Below are 19,341 nucleotides of genomic sequence, written 5' to 3'. Positions count from 1 at the left end.
AAAGTAATAGCCTGTGCGTTTCACACTCTCTGTGACAAGCATCATACAAAGACACCTGCTGTAGACTTCACTATGTAACTGAGAAATAATCTGTGATGTAATGTGGTGAAGTAATGGGGGAAGTATAGAAGCCCTTAATGAGGTAACTGGGGAAATATCAGTTCAAAGAAGAAGCCAAACGAGGAAACAGAGTAACAAAACCCCCCTTTTTTTAATCAATATAACAGCTTCACATTTATCGGCAATTTCAAAAAGGACACACAGACCATAGGTGCTAAAAGAAAGGGATTAGGGAGAAATGAGCGACAGATAAATGGGCTTGCTGTGTTCTGGGTGAGTTTCATGCTCATTCCAACAAGAACAAAGAGCCCAGCATTCCTCTCCCATCAGAGATAAACACAATTTCTAATGAGCTCTGCCCTGTGTGCTTTTATCTTGCAGCTCCTCTGTCTTACAAATGGCGTGAAGCAGCTACTCTCCTGTTATGTGATAATAAGAACCGATCATTTACCTGAACGACTCTGTCTCCACACAGGGGACGAACATGTGATCGTGGTTAGCATGTGATTAATATGAGCAGTCATAGATGTAGCAGTTTGTGAGCCCAGAGATTAGATGAGTGTGTGTGTGTGTGTGTGTGTGTGTGTATGTGTGTATATGTGTGTGTGTGTGTGTGTGTGTGTGTGTGTGTGTGTGTGTGTGTGTGTGTGTGTGTGTGTGTGTGTGTGTGTGTGTGTGTGTGTGTGTGTGTGTGCGGTTTCCATTAAAAAATTGTTCACTTAGCAGTAAGTCAGCTTTCTTGGTGTCCATGGCAACTACCAAAGACATAGAAGGCACACTTCACCTATTTCTTCTCTTCAACTCTCATTCTTTTAGCCTTTCTCCTCCACTATCAACTCTTCAGTATTTTCTATTTCCCTCTTCTCTTTTTTAATGTTTTTTTCTTCTCTCATCTTTGTCGTGTGGTCCCTTATTGTGCTTCGAGGTTTCAGAGTGATAAAGGATCAATATGCAGAGACTCATATTTATATATCAATATCTGAACTGCTACAACTCTATACGCTATTGTGATGAGGATGATGATTCACAAGAGATGAAGTTAGATCAAGATGATAATTTATAAATTCTCATCAAACACTACATAACCAATTTCTGGTGTGCACAGGATTGAAAGAGTTTGTTCTTACTACGTCAACAAGCCAGTTGATCAATCAGTCACATAGTTAATCTATCAATACATCTCATCTGCTTGGCAGAACAAGGCTGTGGTTTCCTGCACTGAGATGGAGAGTTTATTGAAAGAACAGCCCTTTCTGGGGATAGGAAATAAATGCAGAGCCATCATCCAGTAATCTATCAACCTGTTAGCATCACAGGCACTTGTGATGCCTCTTGAGTTTCAAAATGAACTGTTTGAGTTTTATCAAAGTCAGGGTGGTCACATGGAAAGTCAAATGACAGGATGACATCACCTTGAGATCTAAGCACTGAGCCTTGACACCAGCAGTGAGGTTGCACTGGGACTTTGTTTCCATATCACTTGGTATAAGCAACAAATGATGGAGTCTATGTGCTTTTCTGCCAGTACAGACAGGAAAAGTGTTTCAAAGGCTGCAGCGAATTCAGAAGGGCGGAGAACAAGGACAGCTGTTCCAAGGGGGGGTGATGTATCTTAGTGACTGGCTGCTTCTGTGAGTTTGCTTTTTCAACTGGGATTGGTTTGGACCCCTGAGACTGGGAACTCAATATACAAAACACAAAAACACAAGGAATAGCCCCTGAGACTACTGTGTATGTACAACAGTTTGTAAGAGAGGCAGATTGGATTAAACTAAACACAACTCCTTGTTTAAATAGGGATTCACTGACTTCTCCTCCACTTTTCATTAGTGTTTGTTTCATTGCAAGTGGTCCAGTTCCTTGGTGTATTACTATATACATTCCAATTTATTTTTTTGGTGGGTGAGGAGCTTCTGTAATGAGGGCCATTTATTGTTTTATGGATCATTCTTTCATCCTGTGTTTCCTGTGGCCACAGAGGGGGTAAGAGATTACTTTGTATAACGGAGCAGATTATCTCAATAAAACTTTGACTTCCTCTATCGCTGCAGAGATCGATTCAGTTATTTCCAGGACTTGGTGCCTTTGTCGTGATGAGGAGAGGCGGTGGACTAGTGGCAGAAACTTGGACTATGGAGAAAAGGTCTCTGGTTCGTCTCTGGTTCGACTCCACGGAGAAACAACAAAAAGACGAACCTGGATTGATCTGTCCAAAAATCCAATAGGATTCTCCCTACCCTGTCTAGTGCCCCTGAGCAAGGCACCTTACTCCCCCAACATCTGCTCCCCGGGCGCCGTACATGGCTGCTCACTGCTCTGTGTGTCCTGCACCAGATGGGTTAAAAGCATAGGTTAAATTTCCCTCCTTGCATGAGTGTGCTTGTGCATGTCGGTGCATGTGTTTGGGACAAATAAATGCATCTTGTGTTTCACACTGAGATGAAGATCTCAAAAATGTTTCAACTGGTTCTAATATGTTTTCAACATAAAGAGGATCATCATCAAGCTAAGAACAAAAAAATCTCCCTGCTCCACTGTAATTACAGGCTTATTAGTGAATGTCTGAAGAATAATTTAAGAAGACAACGTCAATTGTTTCCTAAGTGTGAGGAACACAGAGTTTCCTGAATGTTCTTTTTAGCACGGATAAAAAAGAGCGAGAACAGGAAGCCCTGCTTTGACAAACAGATCCATCAGCCACAGGAGAGCAGCGTATATGTGACTAGATGAGTCCCAAGGAGAATCAGTACTACATGTTTTCTGTGAAATCTCACATCTGCTGCCTAAGCCTCTCAGCATTCTTTGAGTCAAACAAAGTGTGGTTCGTAGCGGAGCTGTGCTCAGAGGAGACGGGATGGAATTCTCCCTCATCACAATTGCTCTTTCTCTATTTTTCTCTCTATGGCTAAAAGAGATGCCTTGAGGGTTTGAGGAATGGGGCTCGAAAAACAAAGGCACAAAGCAAAGCCAATTCCAGATATTTTCGTGTGTGTGTGTGTGTGTGTGTGTGTGTGAAAAGGAGATAGACTGAGGGAGATGCTGTGTAAATGAAGAACAGAATTACGTAGGGTGTTAGGGGGGGAAGGGAAAAGAAGGAAAACTGTAAGTAAGAGAAAAAAAACACTCGCAATACAGAGACATCTTCACCACAAGACCACTAGAGGTTTTTTAAGGCTGGGATTTGTGTGCCATACATTTATCACCCATTGACGACATGAGGTTAAGTGGCAGAGTTTCCTTTATGAAATCAACCTGACGACTGACAGAATTTATTTTTTTGAATACCACAGAAAATGTGCAACAACTGATAATAATGTTGACCAGGTGTACTGCATGGGATAAAGGAGGTTTATAATGGTCTGGAACTAGAAGGCAGCGGTTTACTGATCATCATTTATCAACTATAACCTATCATCATTAATAGTATCCTTAATTTACAATGTGCTAATAAGACTAGTAGATTTTCACTGGTTGTTTTAAGCAAAAGTTAAACACCCAGAGAGTCTGTGTAGGCCAGACAGATGCAGCTTCAGACGCAGCAGGCTGGTCTCCCTGTCTCACTCCATACGCCTACCAGATGAACCAGCTGCATAATCTCATGGGTTCAATGGAAATACATTTGTTCTTTTATGAAAACAGAAATAATAATAAATTGATTCACAGTGATAAGAATTCAAGCCAGTCATATTTCAACATATTGCTCACTATATTAACATAATCTGTATTTGATGCAGGAGTTGGAGACCACTTCCTCTTTTACATCTAGTGCCACCATCAGTACGTTTTATTTCCATTTTCCATTTTTACAACTGCTTATATTTTAAATGTTGCTATTATTATTCTTTTGTCTCTCATAACATTCCCTAGATTATAATGTTAATTTATTTTAATTGAAGGGAAATCATTTATTTCTAAGTTTCCTGATTGTTTGAACTTATTTATTATGTGGAGATAATTTTTCATTGTCTTTAAACTGTAAAAGATTGACTTTAGCATGTTTCTTTAAGAGGGTTTTAGTGTTGCATTGATTAGTGAAATCCACCATACGCAAAATGTTGCATGCATGTCTCCACAGTGTTGTATTATCAGGATTGGAATAGCTTTGTTGCCGGGAGCTGGGATCCAATGTGATTGATAGCTTACAAAGTTGCTCACTTTATATGGTGAATCTGATTTATAAGACCATTTGTAATGAAGTAAGACCATCATTAAAGGAGAACCATTGTTGTCTTATTTAAAACCATAAGGCTGTATAGTATCAGTTATATACACTGCCTTCTCTCTATATCTAGATGCAGTCTCACAGAAGAGGTTTGTTCACCTTCCAGAGTAACACAAAATCCCAGCTGTGATTACACCTGTGCTGTCTTCACCGTCCATTTTACGACCTTATTACACTATATCTTCACAAAAAACTTAGATCATATTGACTAAACAAATACACCAGGATAATTTCTCACATGTGCACAACTTATGTTAGAGGTGCTATAGTGCTAAAGGGTCAGAACACAGGAATGTATATCCACACAGGAAGGAAGCACTTGCATCCAGAAGCAGATTTACGAGACATGACGGATACAGAGCACTTTGCTCGACTGTTAGTCACGCTTGTAGTTGGAAGGTTTTCAATCGATGGGTGGGCAGCATCAGACAAACAAATCTCATGAAAGCTGGACATGGACAACATGCAATCACATTCAGTGATTACACAGGAGGTAATGACAATGGCTCAGTAACATCGGCTTAGACGATGTGACACGTCCCTGCAGACAGTGATGCCTGTATATGAGCACAGGTGACATAATGAGCAGGTGAGGGACGGCTGAGCAGGAAGAGAGCGGGTCACATGGGGAATCAGTGAAGGGAAAGCAGGTGGGCAGGGGCGAAAAAACGCTCCAGAGGGACCTAGCGAGCAGATGAGAAGTAGCCACGATAACAGGAAAATAACACACATCACAGACCTCAGCAAAGCAAGTGTGTGCACAGGTGTTGTCATGACAGGCTGATATTTTCAACCTCAGCTAAATGGCAAGTGTCCTTTCTCCTTTGTAACACAAGGAGTCCACAAATCAAGAGAAGCTGTGTAGTATTTGTCAACCTACAGTAAATTTTATCATTTTATTCCTATAGAGTTCAACATCATGTTTCCAGAAGTAAAAATCCCATTCATTTTCTCACTAGAGATGTTGATAATCTACTTGGATATTTTAACCATCCGAGGTAGATTTACCAAACGCTACAAGATTGTGAAACAGTGTTATAAGCTACTGTCGAAGCCATAGGTCTGTATGACATCAACTGCATTTTAAAAACATATTTTATTTGCGATGTGATGGAGAAGTACTTCACCCTTTCATTTGTTTTCAATCAAATGTCTTGATTCATCTTGTATCTGGTTGTCTGAATTTTCTCTGCAACGTCAATTGAGAAAAGGGGAAATTTACTTCTGGCTGTTCTGAAAGTTGGCAAACACTTAGTTAAATTACGTACAGACCTTATTCCCATCACTGATCTGCTTGGGTCAGCAGTATGCTACAGTTATTTTGTTCTATCATTCTTTCTTTTGGAGAGTTTGGGAGAATAAAACAATCACAGCAGGAGAAATCAGATCTTACCTCTGCTGCTGTAGTGAGGACAGGACATGTGTTCATTAGTGACCTTTAGTAGCAGGCACAGTCTTTTACCTTAAGTCATAGCCATGCTAGCTGTGCTAAGTTAACTAACCTGCTGGTTAGCTGGTAGCCTCATATTCACCATACAGTCCTGACTGGTGGACAGAGTTTTTAACATCCTTAGTGTCTTCCCTTTCTAGTTTGTCTGAGACCGTCCGATTTAAGCATTGTGGCTGTTTTCAAAGTGATTATTTATTTTCTGTGCAGCTCAGACAACTTGTTCTGCAAATGATAATAAATCCAGTCACACTTCAGCAGGAGCATTGTAGAAAAGCCCTGAACCATTTTTCTTTTTTAGAGAACAATTCATTCCATATCATTGGTTTATTGTTCCTTTCACTCCAAATGTAACTTTAGGCTATGGAGAGAGAGGAGAAAGAAAGTTTGAGGATATTGTAGGTCAACATTCAGTATTGAGTATTAACTGGTTGTATTTAGCATTCTTTAAGTTCTGTGTTTAGCATGTGACATGCACAAGTTTCAATGTTTTGGACCCATTGTAAAATATAAACTAGGCAAGGATTCATTGTGAGGAGGTCAAAGGCGACATGTTAAAAAGGTAATGCAAGAGTATAAGTTGTTCACCCTGATTATCTTGTTTGTAAGATACTCATCAACATGTAATAATCGCATTTTGATTTGGTGATACCTCTCAGTGTTATGTCGTGGTTGTTTTGCTAGTTGCTTTTGGAAATATACAGTATAACCCCACTTACACTGTATTCTTAACAAGCCCTCCATCATCTGCTGTTAAATGATATGATCCCCCTGCACTCAGCCCCCAGGTATGACTTACTATCCCGTGGCTTAGTTGCTGAGCTAAGACGAAAAATGTATGTGTTTCTCTCCTTATGTTTAGTGCCTCTAGCTGCCTGCAGAGAAAAAGAAAGAAATATAATGCTGAGCTCAGCTTCTTCCAGATACTAACCCACTGTTAGTTGGTAATTATGCAGCTTACTGGTAAAGGTCAGAACACAAAGCCATACAGTTCTCTTTGAGGATTAAGTGTTGGAGCAGAGCACACTGTGCTGTGCCACATTAAAGTGACTCCTGTCAGGCATGAGCTTATTATGCTGCAGTGTTTGCCAAGTAAAATGAAATGAATTTCAATCCATTTCGTATCACTTATTCAGAGTCAGGTCACGGTGGCAGCAGGTTAAGCAGTCGGGTCCAGATGTCTTCTCTCAACAGCATGGAACACACCCTCCAGTTCCCCTTTTTTTAATATGGGAACCACAACCCTGTTGTGCCGCTCCACAGGCACTGATCCCTACCCACATGAGGCGCTGACGGGGCATGTCAGCAAAGAGAGAGAGAGAGAGATATCCTGAGCCTTCAGCATCCCAGGGAAAACCTTGAACATGGCCCACTCGGAATCAATGTCCTCCACATTCTAGGACAAAGGAGATCTTCTGGAGGTGTGAGTTGAAGACCTTGTTGACATGGGCCTCAGCTTACAGGTGTCCCCACGCCACCCTCACTAGATGATTTGGTTTTTCAGGTCAGTCGAGCAGCCTCCCCCACCAACAGAGCCTGCTCCTCTTCTCAGGTCTGATAATACACCCACCCGGCACATCACACAAATTACATATGTAGAAAAGGAGAGTCCATCTCCTCTTCGGGAGTTTTGCTCCAGAGCAAGAGTCGTGCAAAGAGTTTAGTCCAACGATATCTAGTTGTTGCTGCTCCACCTCATGCACCCAATACAGCTCCCTTACCCAAAAAGGGTAAATGTCCGACACAGGTCCCTCTCCTTACCTGCTGCCCACCTAGCATCACTCACATCCCCAATTAACTTGCTTGTTGGTTTTCACCACTTAAAAATTTTATTTTGTCAGGGTTGTATATGAACCACTATTAGTCCTTTCCCTCCCCTGGGCCAGTTTGCCTTGGGAGACCCTACTGAGCACACAGCTCCCTGCAGGATCATGAAGACTCACTGAGCTCTCCACCAAGTGAAGATGGCGACTCTCAGAGGGAAAGTACATTGATTTAAATTTGGATTATTATAAGCAATAAATACAAAATTCAGGTGTGAGTTGTAGACAACTACTGTTTACTCTCATGAGCCAGGTAGATTTATACAATTGATTTGAGTCTATTTTATGAAAAAGATCAAAATAAATCAGAAAAATAAAAATGTAAAAGAAGAGGCCCTTCTAGGAATTTGAATAGGCAAATATGACAGCATTACAACTGATAGTTCACTACGTGGAAAATGCAGAGTAGTCAAAATGGCACCTACCACCCCACTGATTCACGTCCCACCATTTCCACAGCTCTGAGCCATTATGTGAACAGCTATCAGACCTGTGTATTCCCAAGCGTGCAGCAAATTGCCCATTAAAAATTTAAAAAGAACAATCCAATCATCTGATCTGAGGATAAGTGGGGTCGAAGGGTGAAAGAATGTACAAAACAACTGCTAATTAAAAATATAGGCAATTAATGTTAGCTATAAAGGCATTGAATATGAAACGTTCAATGTCATGAAACCTCTCTACAGGGAATGAATATAAAATAATGTGTAACTGAAAAAAGGAACACATGCTAGACTCAGTAAGTACACTGGATTTAATAGAATTAGATATTATTCTCACTCCATCTATACATGTTCTTCTTCTTCTGCTGAACAACGCAGCCTCTGCAGCTACTAGAAGTCATTTATTCTGTTGGTTCCATATCCGAGCAGTGAAGCTGTTTTAATGCACAGTAAACAAAGCTTATCAATTGCTTCCAATGCATAGTCCCACACATTCGAACTGTGTATTCCTCATAACCCCCAGCTTTTCAAACCTAAAGTGCTGTTGTGTGACTCACATGGCAAATTCTGTTTGGTCTTCTTGATCAATTAAAGACACATACAGTGTTGTTCGCTTCCCGGTTTGGCCGGGTTCTTTCTGATTGGAGTTTGCATGTTCTCTCTGTGTTTGAGTTGGTTTTCTCTGGGTACATCAGATTCCACCACAGTCCAAAGACATGCAGGCTTAAGTGAATTGGAGACTTTCAATTGTCTGTAGATGTTAATTTGAATAGTTGTGTGTCTCTGTACGGACTGGCGACCTGCTCATGCACGGTGATCCGCTGCCTCTCCTCTAATGTCAGCTGGGATCGGCTCCACCTCCCCCTGGGACCCTAAAAAGGATAAAGTGGGTGTAGATAATGGATGGATATATGAATGATATCCTTCTCAACACATTTGGCTTTTAATAACTTAACATCTGGGGCACAGACGAGGATTTAAAGACACCTTTCAGCCTAATACAAGTCAGTGTGTCATTAAATGACTGTAACTTATAGGTATAGTAGTCGTATAATGCTTTAACTGCTTGTGATCCATACTATCCATGCACACTAAGATTATTTTTTTGTTCTTTACTTACAGTAGGTTAATAATGTGACACCCACTAAGTTCAACAATATGTTGGCCCATGGTTTATGTCATTCACGTCAGCAATATAACGAATAATGTACACATTGATATGGCTCATGCTATAAATATCAACCTCAATGTCTCACTGCATCGAAACTGAAGACATTCAGAAAGATGAATTGTATCTCAGGGACAGTCTGACTTCCCCTGGCTCTAGAATCGGAACTTCTTCCTCTAGCTCACATCTACTGCAGCCATTTTGATACGTTCTGTATTACACTAAGGTATCACAGCAGCATGTATAGTATGTGGGATGAGAAATGCTTTGGGGCTACATATTCTGCTCTCCAGCTCCCCAAGCAAATATTCAGCAACTGCATGTTATCTGAACATAATGTCCCTCAACATATTTTTCCCTGTATGATGAAATGAGATCAGCTCATACACTGAGAGAAAAAAAGTTTCTTGGCTCTCCAGCGATGCTTCACAACAGAACACAACATAGCACAATGTCCCTTTAGTAAACTCGGCAAACCCTTAGAGACAAATAATTAAACATTCCATCAGCACATTAAATTACAGCCTCAAATATGAATCTTGTGTTTGGCCGAGAAGTTAAAGCTTGTTTGAATAAAAACATCTGAACAAAAACGTTCCTCAATGGATCACACAGTGGCCTCTTTATCCAAGCTGGAGAAACATGCACGCACTGTTTATACGGCAATCTGCATGGGTCAGAATTTTGTACAAAATTGAACTGGCAATTACCGGCAAAACTTTTCAATGATTACAAAACCTGTTTTATATGTTAATCAAGCCTTTCAAGTTCTGAACGTGCTACAGAAGAGAAAAGAGAAAATCTAAAGCACGTCTGCAAATGAATTATCTTCTGAATAAGTCAAGCTGTGCAGCAAAGTGAATTTGCTTGTCTTTCCTGATTGGGAGCAGGAAGTGATATTACTTAGGGACTGAGGGAGACTCATCTGCCTGTCCATCATCTCCACCTGTGAGATTGGCAGACTGCAAACTGCTGCGCCACAAGATAGTGTTGCCTCAGGAGAGAGCCTCCCAGAGAAAGGTTAACACCTGGTAAACCCGCTGTGGCTCGTGGGAAGATGCTCCTATAAAAAGGATCCAGTTGGCTGAGAGAAAGATCAACACAGTAACACTCAGCTCTAGTTGGTGTGTCATCCATGTGGGAATGAAAATCTGGACACAGTTGTGTTTTGTGCCATAAGGTGTCTTTATTATTGATGGTATTTGAGTAACTACCCCGATCACAGGGGTAAATAGTAAGATATATGTCTGGAAACCAGAACACATGTTGTTTTAGTGGATCTCTTGGCCTTAGTCTACAACATGTCTCTGTATCATAGACTGTGTATAAAGATGCACAACGTAATGGCTCCACAAAAGTGAAGCCAAAGTATCTTGTTCACCACCTGGTGGCTGGCTGCAGTATAGGTCATATATCCCACCCACTCTGTATTAGGAGCAAAGTAAAAAGTCAAAATACCCATCAAATACACTTTTCTCAAAGATGGATTATTTTATTTTAGATAGTGGTCAATATACTGACAGGGGGGGGGGGCATCCTGATTGACAGCTCAGACTGACTTACCTATGGTCAAGCACATCTCTCAGTGGAGATGCACTTCTGAGGTTCAACCCCCGGACCACCACTGCGTAGACTCTTGCTCCAAATGCAGAACATGGTGGAGTTTGTGTCTTCATTGTGCTGCATTGTGTAGTGGGAAGAAGTGGAGCTTCATGATTCATATACAGTCTCTCACCAGTGTACACACAGTATAAAAATCTGCACCTTGTTTTTCCATGTGACAGCTGTTGATTGTAGAACAGAAACATTTCTTTGCTCTGTCATCACCACAGTATTTGATGCACACTATGGCAAACAGTTTGTGTTGCTGATGCTTCCACAGCTGTGCAGTAAAATGACTTGTAGATAATTGTTTGAATTAACATTTGAAAGGAGCTGTTTTGCAGAGCTCAGCTGCTCTCGGTTTCATTCAGCCACGAGGCGCTGGGGAACGTCGGTGCTCTGCTAATAATTATTGCAATTTGAATCACTTGAAAAACACTAGTCACAACAGTCTGTGGAAGACTCCCCGATGTCCCATATTTGGTCACTGCACAGTATAGCAATTAGACAGAAAATAATTTGCCCAAAAACAAGATACAATGGAGCTGTCATGACCACGGTTTGATGAAACAATCGAGGGATGATTAAAAGCTTCTTCATCAATATTTGAGAGAGAAGATGCTTGACAGCTGTCATTGTATCTTGTTAATACCTAATAAAACACACGATAATAATATACAAGATATTTCAAATGCTGTAAAATGCAATGAAGGTGTAACACTCTGTAGGAGGATGGCTGCACATCTCACGTGAGTACGCCCACTTGTTAACCACACATAATAATTTTGAAATGTTGTGTTTGTAGCAGCCTTCCACTGATTGTCCCTGAGTGATATTGTTACCCTGAGGGCAGTTATCGGTATGAACGCTGTAACAACAATCTCTGTTAGTCCGACAGGTTCCCAGAGTGTCGGCAGGTTAACTACATCTTCGTGAGACAGTACTGCAAGTAGACTCAGGGGAACAGAGACCAGCTAAGGTCCACAGTTGTGTGTCTGTGTGTGTGTCTGTGTGTGTGTGTGTCTGTGTGTGTGTGTGTGCGTGTGTGTGTGTGTGTGTGTGCGTGTGTGTGTGTGTGTGTGTGTGTGTGTGTGTGTGTGTGTGTGTTTGTGTGTATAATGCATGTTTTTCTGAAATCAAATTATACAGAACATACAGTACACACCTTGGGGACATTAAGACATCTCATTTTTGTGACTGTGTTACCGTGTCAGTAATAATTTATCAGATGGAATCTGTGAGGAAGGATGAGTGTAATTGCACATGTGTCCCCAGGATCCAGTGCGATGAGGGATACACGACCAACTGCCTGATTGCTCCAGACACGACACTGGTGCAAATAAGGGACACACAATTCTCTGGAAGATGTGATAGATAAATATTTGATGTGTTCATCATCAAAACAGATGAACTCAATCAGCTTTTCATGGGAATTTTACGCCAGAATGTGGTGAGATCCGAAAGTGTTATGGCGTACTAAATGAAGAAGATGATTTTTTAATGGTAAATTCTGTCACGGCTGTTATGTAATGTTTTTATCTTTTCAGACTCGGTGTGATTATCCCGGGATTTCACTCGTCAGATCAACGTGCTTTTCCATCTTCCTTCCATGAATCTGCTGCGGCTTCCACCAGATCAAGGTAGGGCTGAACTGCACCAAACCACCAACTACCAATCTCAGGGAGTCACTGATGATGCCCCCACCCCCAACCCTCTGTCTCCCCTCCACCCCACCCACCCCCCTAAGATGGTTTGTTGCCTTGGTAACAGTGCAAGTACCTCCACAGCTCTTGTGTCTCCCGTTATGGCTGTCGGCTTCCATTCTTGGGTGGAGGGATTGATCACTATTCTGCTCACCAAGTGTCGAATCAGAGTGGCACTGGTGCAGAACAGCCGGTGATGGCCTGAACTCAGAGCGACTACCTGTTTCTGCTCTCGACACGACCAAGGCAAAGCCTGAAGAATCCACGGACTTACAGGGTGGAAAATGTGTTCCATCCACATTGAAATGGGCCGAGTGGACACGAGGGATACAGCTAACTGGTCTCTTTTACTGTTAAGTTAGAAATTCATGTTTTATTTCCTGTCTGAATATTTAGATATTAATTTCCCAGACGGAGAAAAACAGCATATCAAATGAGCATGCTCCAGTGAGTTGATCTTTTGGAAAGGCTGCTGTCTTCTGTCGCCAAAAACTGTGCATGACTGAGGATCCACTGATTAACAGTGATTATTTTTTGGCTCCTGTAACTGCTGAATTGCTTAGCAACACAGTGGTAAGCTAATTAAGAAAGGTTGTGTTTGGGGTATGTCAATGAAACACAATGTTATCATATGATAACAGTGCTAGAAAAAGCTTAAAGATGCAAATAACCATGACAGACAGCACAACTGTGTTTACCAACAGGAAAAGAAAAGCTGCTACGATAAAGCATCTCATCACTGTGCTACATGAATAATATGATGTAAATGCATCATGTTTTCTCTGTTCCTTAAAGGGATAGTTCATCCAAAAATGAATATTCACTCATTATCTACTCACACTTTTGTAAATTCAGGGGTAAACAGTGTTGCAGCCAAATCCTATACAGTTGAAGTAAATGGCAGCCACAAAACAACAGAAAAAAACAAACATGAAATGCCTCCATACTGCTCCTGTGGTGTCATCCAAGTGTCTGTAAGCATCAACAAAGAAATTCAACTTGAAACTGCCTCATTTACACTGTGTTTTTAGCCTAAATGTCTGCTGTGATCCTCCTCAGAGCGTGTGGAACACACAGCAGACATTTAGGCTAGAAACACAAGTGTTTTGTGGACTCTTCACCACAGACCCTCCTCCGGCATAGTGGTTAGTAGATAACGGGTGAATTTTCATTTTTGGGTGAACAATCCCTTTAAGGTGGGCATATACTCACACCTCACGCTGATGAGAAAATCGTCTGAGATGGAAAACGAAAGTTAACCACATGTGTGCTCACAGTACACGTGGCCGCCATCTCCTCTGGACCAGCTCTTTACTGTTGTTGTCTAAGAAGAAGTCAACATTTGTTTGCTTACAAGGGAGAAATATTCTGCCTTGATGATTGGTGTCATTCTGTCTCAAAACCCCCAAGAAGCTTCAGTGGTTTCGAAGACATTTTGGTTGTCACAGAAAAAAAGCAAACTACTTTCTGATTACTGCACTGTAAGAACCCCAATTCTCTTCCTCTTCCTCTATCTTGCAGTTCAATTGCTTCCAGCCATAAGGTACATTTACTACAATTGTGTTTTGCCATTTCATGCATTTCCTCAAATCTGCTGCCCGGCTGTACAGCTTTATTTCGCTCAATCGTCTTGCTTTAATGACTCCACACCAGCAACGAGGGGTTATACATGCATCAATACGGAAGCCTCACTGTGCTGGTGATGATATTCAGGGGCCACTCGCTGCTTCTGTTGATTACACTTGAAAAAGCAGCTTTCAACACCATTTGTCATAAAGACAGAACGATCAGTTGTTGGGGTTGAGCTACACGTTTCCAGTGCGCTCAGAAGATGCTACGTGTCTGAATAATTCATTCCATCAATTCTATGGAAACCTCTGGATCTGACACCGTGGTCGATGACTACATTAAGATTCCCTCACGCCTCATTTACATCTGCACACTCTAATTATCATCACAAAATACTTCCACGAGACAGAAAATTCAAAGCTTCCCTTCGTTTGTGTGATATTTAACATAAATTGAACTTGCGTCGTTCTGTTTTCTTCTGCAACAGCATCATCCAAAGATTCGTCTGCATATCATCATATTGTTCAGTGAAAACGGTGCGGCCATCAATAATGCACCAACATTTTGTAACATTTGTCATATTGTTCCGCTTTATTGAATATTGTGGGTTTGTGGTAATGTATACACTGCGTCTAGATTTACAGTTTCTTCTTCACCCAGTTGCTGTATCTTTGAAACTGCTTATTCCGAATATGAAAAACTAAACAAACACTCGCTGCATAAACATGCATTTCTTATGCAAGTCGACAATATAAAATAAAAATAGCCTTGATCTATTTGGTGAAAGGGAATAACACGAGAGACAAATAAATAAGGAATAAACAGGATTTAAAGAAGTGAGAGTGGTACTGCCTGCAATAAAGACATCCTTTGGGGCGAGAGAGAGAGAGAGAGAGAGAGACAGAGAGAGAGAGAGAGAGAGACAGACAGACAGAGAGACAGAGAGACAGAGAGAGAGAAAGAGGGAGAGATTGAATGGTGTGATAAGACATTAGCAGGAACCATTACACACTCTGCCGTTGCTCAGGGAGCCGTTAGCTTGTATAAACAGGTTATTCCTCCACTGAGCTTTGCTCATTGATTCACAGATATTCTGTCTCTGCTCCCACTGTTCCCACTTACGGAGCCCACAGTCCTGCCGGCTCCAAAGTGTACGTCGGCACTGCCAAAAATATTGTGGCTGACCCTCTGTCGTATGATTTCAATCTTTGCACTGAATTCTTTGTGCTCCAGCATTGAGTGTGTTTTTATTAGCGCATGTTATAGCTATTGAAGACGATCAGTTGGGAAAATAAGTATCCCCTGGTGAGGATGATGTACGCTGTTAAGAGCTTCCTTACTGCTGCAACCATAACACCATCACAACACACAACTATATCTAAGGCCATTTCCTGAATGTTTCTTTACACCTCCAGGGCAGAAAAGCAAACAGGAAGATTAGATGATTTCAACATATTGCAAGATGCAGGTTATTGCAGGTGCTGGTTTAAAAACCATGAATTGAGGTGATCCCATCCCCCCCACACACACACATATGTTAGCTTATGTTCCTTTTACCGAGTGTAACCACAGATGGGAGCTTGAATTGTTGAATGCCCACGAGAAAGGAAGTGGGTTAGTGAGACAGCGAAACGTCACTCTGTCGCTATTTACAATACAATACAATACAATACAATACAATACAATACAATACAATAATGCATGAAAGGACTGCAGTGTCTTCAGATGCAGTTTCTGTGCAAAGTACACCTGTGTAAGTATGTACTTTATTTATATTGCACTTTTCCAAAACAGTAATGCCACAAGGAGTATAACAAATGTAAGAAATCAAAAGAATTCAAATGAAATATTCAAAAACAAGCCTTAATAAGCAGTTTCATCACAAAAGCTCCGTCTCATATAGTTTTAAATCTCAGTCACAGAACAACCAAGAACACCTTAGAGACCTGAAGGTAAGTGGGTCGGGATTAGTGCCCTGATTTCGGCAGGACCCTGACCATATAGGGCTCTATGGGTAAACACAATGGCTTTGAACTGGATTCTGATGAGCAATTACAAACTGTAGCTGTGTCCTATTTCAGAGGCCACCACCTTCACAGGCTGCATTTGAAGACTGATTGAATCACAGCAGCACAATTAGGCTGTCTCATGTCTGGGGCACCTTCAGATACCTCCGACAAACGCTTCCTTTTATGTTTGAGCAACAAAGGCTCCAACAGGTGGATCCTTCTCACGCCGTTCCCATCCAGCAACCATTGCGCTTCAGTTGAGAAATGTTTCTTCAAAGAGATAAAAGGGCAAGTGACGAGACCAAAAACTTTACAATGCTAACACCATTAAATGTATCAGGCTTCAACTCAATCGAATGCTTAACTGTTCACATGTACAAAATGTGCTCATCAAGTCCAACTGCAGCCCTGTTGCTAGGAGACAGTGATAAGGGCGGGACAAGCTAGTGATGCCAATCACAGAAATCCTCCGTAGACCTGGCCTTCTTATTTCAGTTCGGACTTCACAGGATATCTTAGTTAGGGTTAGCATGCTAACCTTTTTGAAATCTGCACGATAATTCCGTATTTTCACATGTCGCATCCCCTCCCCCCCTCTCTGAAGTAACACGATGCACTAGTAAAGCAGTGATGTTACTGAACTTAGCTGCTCCTGTAACAACAAAGCATCCTGGCAGGGTTGCCTACAGATCCCTGCCAGCAGCCTGAAGTTGTGTGGTCTTGACCACATACGTGAAATAATGCAGCGCCGGTAAGCAAATGTCATTGATTCACCTGCATTAGCATAGATGTTTCTTGGATATTATCGTTTTTTCACTTTGGTAACTGCAAACAATAGCATTGGTCTATTTAGGATTTCAACAATGTTATCATAATGACTTCCCCGGCAAAACGTTTTGTCAGGTTTTCGCGACGACTACTGCTGATGTAATAGCTTCTTGAAGCGCTGTTCCAATTCATAGGTGAAGATTTCAGAAACTACCTCTTGTTACTACGTTTTAGGGGCAAGATAATCCTCGAAAACAAGGCGAAATGGGATTGGGCCTTAGAACCTTCAAACAAACAACATGGAATAAAACAACTTGGTCTACGCAAGTGTTTACATGGTGCTTTATAACCATATTTTCAGTGGTGTACAAAGTTAACACCATTTTGACTGGATACGTATTGTCCAAATACTCTATTTAAATAAAATAACAGCAGCATTGACAGAATATATTTTGGAGTGACTAGATGTTGCTGTATTGGAGAGCATGTGTTTCTACATTTTTGTAATATGTGTGCATGTCAGCACCATTTTGACTAAAATGTGATGCAGTTCTGTGTATTTCTGTTTTTAGCAGTTTGGAACTACAGAAGTGACAGCAGCCTTGCAGAGATGCCAGAGTGATACATCCTGAAGTGGTGCACACAAGCAGTGTGAACTGGATTTTTGGTGCATGTCGGTCTGGCATCTGCCAACATCTTTAGAAGAGGGAAGCAGAGCAGCTCTGACATAACCTTCGGGTCTCAGCTCTTGGCAACACTGAATGGCGTACCAGAGGATTACCGGTAGAATAAATTAGCTTACAATCAACCTTATAACTTCACAAATCCTTTTGTATCGCATGCACCCACCGAAATAATTAACTCCGCCGAGGAGGTCATGCTTTGTGTCTGATAGTCCGCAGAGTATCTCAAAAGTTGTGTACAGACTTCCATGAAATCCAGTAGGCAGACAGTCCTCGGGCAAAAGAATAATTGATTCCATTTTGGTGTGGATCTGGATCTGGGATTTCTGTCTTAAGATTACCCTCTTTAGCCATGACTATCAAATTTGTTGTTTTCAGCCACAAAACTAACAGATACAGAGACATTAATCCAAATCCTGAGGGCAAATTTCCAGGTTCAACAAACTATTAAGGCCAAAATTAAAAAAATAGGAATGCTCTCTATTAGTGCAGTCTTAAAGGGATAGTTCACAGACAAATGAAAATTCCCTCATTATCTACTCACCACTATGCTGATGGAGGAGTGGGTGAAGTGTCTGAGTCCACAAAACACGTCTGGAGTCTCAGGGGTAAAAAGTGTTGCAGCCAAATCTAATACAATTGAGGTAAATTATGACCTCTTCTTCAGATATAATAAAACAACAGAAAAAACACAACATGCCTCCATACTGCTCGTGTGGTTTCATCCAAGTGTCCATAAGCCCCGACGTTCATATGAGACTCGAAACGGTCTCATTTACATCATGTTTTTAGTCTCAATGTCCGCTGATATCTTCCTACGAGGTGCATTCTAAGACCCTTAGACACACCATCATGTGGCTCCGCCGCTAGCTTAGGAACATCCAATGCACATTTAGGCTTAAAAAACTGTGTAAACTTAAACAGTATCAATAAATGACTCCAGAAACAAAACAAAAACTGGCAACGCCAATTTAATAGGAATACAAAAATTTGTTTGTGATAACGCAGCTTTTATTTTGTATTTCTCATTGTATTACTCATACAGCCACACTGTGAGTTTTGCCCTACTTTTAATTTGGTGGTGACTCAAGATGAATTCTCCCACCTCTTCTATCCAAATCAAAAATTATAATAACATTTAAATTAAAAAATTGAGTTGAATAAATAAAAAAAATTGACTTCAATTAAATTTAAAAAGAATTAATATAATGTGGAAATTGGGATAAATCACATCACAACTTCCATCCTGTCTGGAACACGAGTGGTGCTCCGTTTATTTAGCATCAGTTAGCATCCCCATCAAAACAAACAAGATGGCGTTAAATACCCCGGCATGCCCCGGGGTCCCGGACGTCATTACGTTCCCGTCGCGCCGGGCCCCTGACGTCATCCCGCCACCCAGCATGCACTGGGGTCGACGTCATGACCCACGCAGGAGCCTGACGCCGAACGCATTACGTAAACAATGGTGCGAACACATACTGAGCGCGGAGGTTGAATTATGTAAGTCCCCCACTCACTACACACGTCCCCCCAGAATTCACCATAGCAGACAAAAAATATCACCAAACAGGTGGTTGTATTAACCGGCCAAAACGACTGCGTTTTGGAGGGGGTGGAGGAGACACTACTGTGGCAGGTATCCCGCCTCGACAGGAGTGTGGGGCATGGAGTGTGGGAGGTTTGATAAGAAGGGGAACAGGGGGTGGATGCATAACTGGAGGCCGCCCGCGTCGTGGGGGCTGGGCTACTTCAACAGGCTTAGCCACGTCCAGATGAGCTGGTTTGAGGCGGTCAATGGAGAGTCGCTCCGGTTTGCCTCCCATGTCCACCACAAAATGTTT

This window comes from Limanda limanda, chromosome 3 (genome assembly GCF_963576545.1).
Source record: "Limanda limanda chromosome 3, fLimLim1.1, whole genome shotgun sequence".
Classification (NCBI taxonomy): Eukaryota; Metazoa; Chordata; class Actinopteri; order Pleuronectiformes; family Pleuronectidae; genus Limanda; species Limanda limanda.
Note: the sequence above shows the minus strand (reverse complement) of the source record.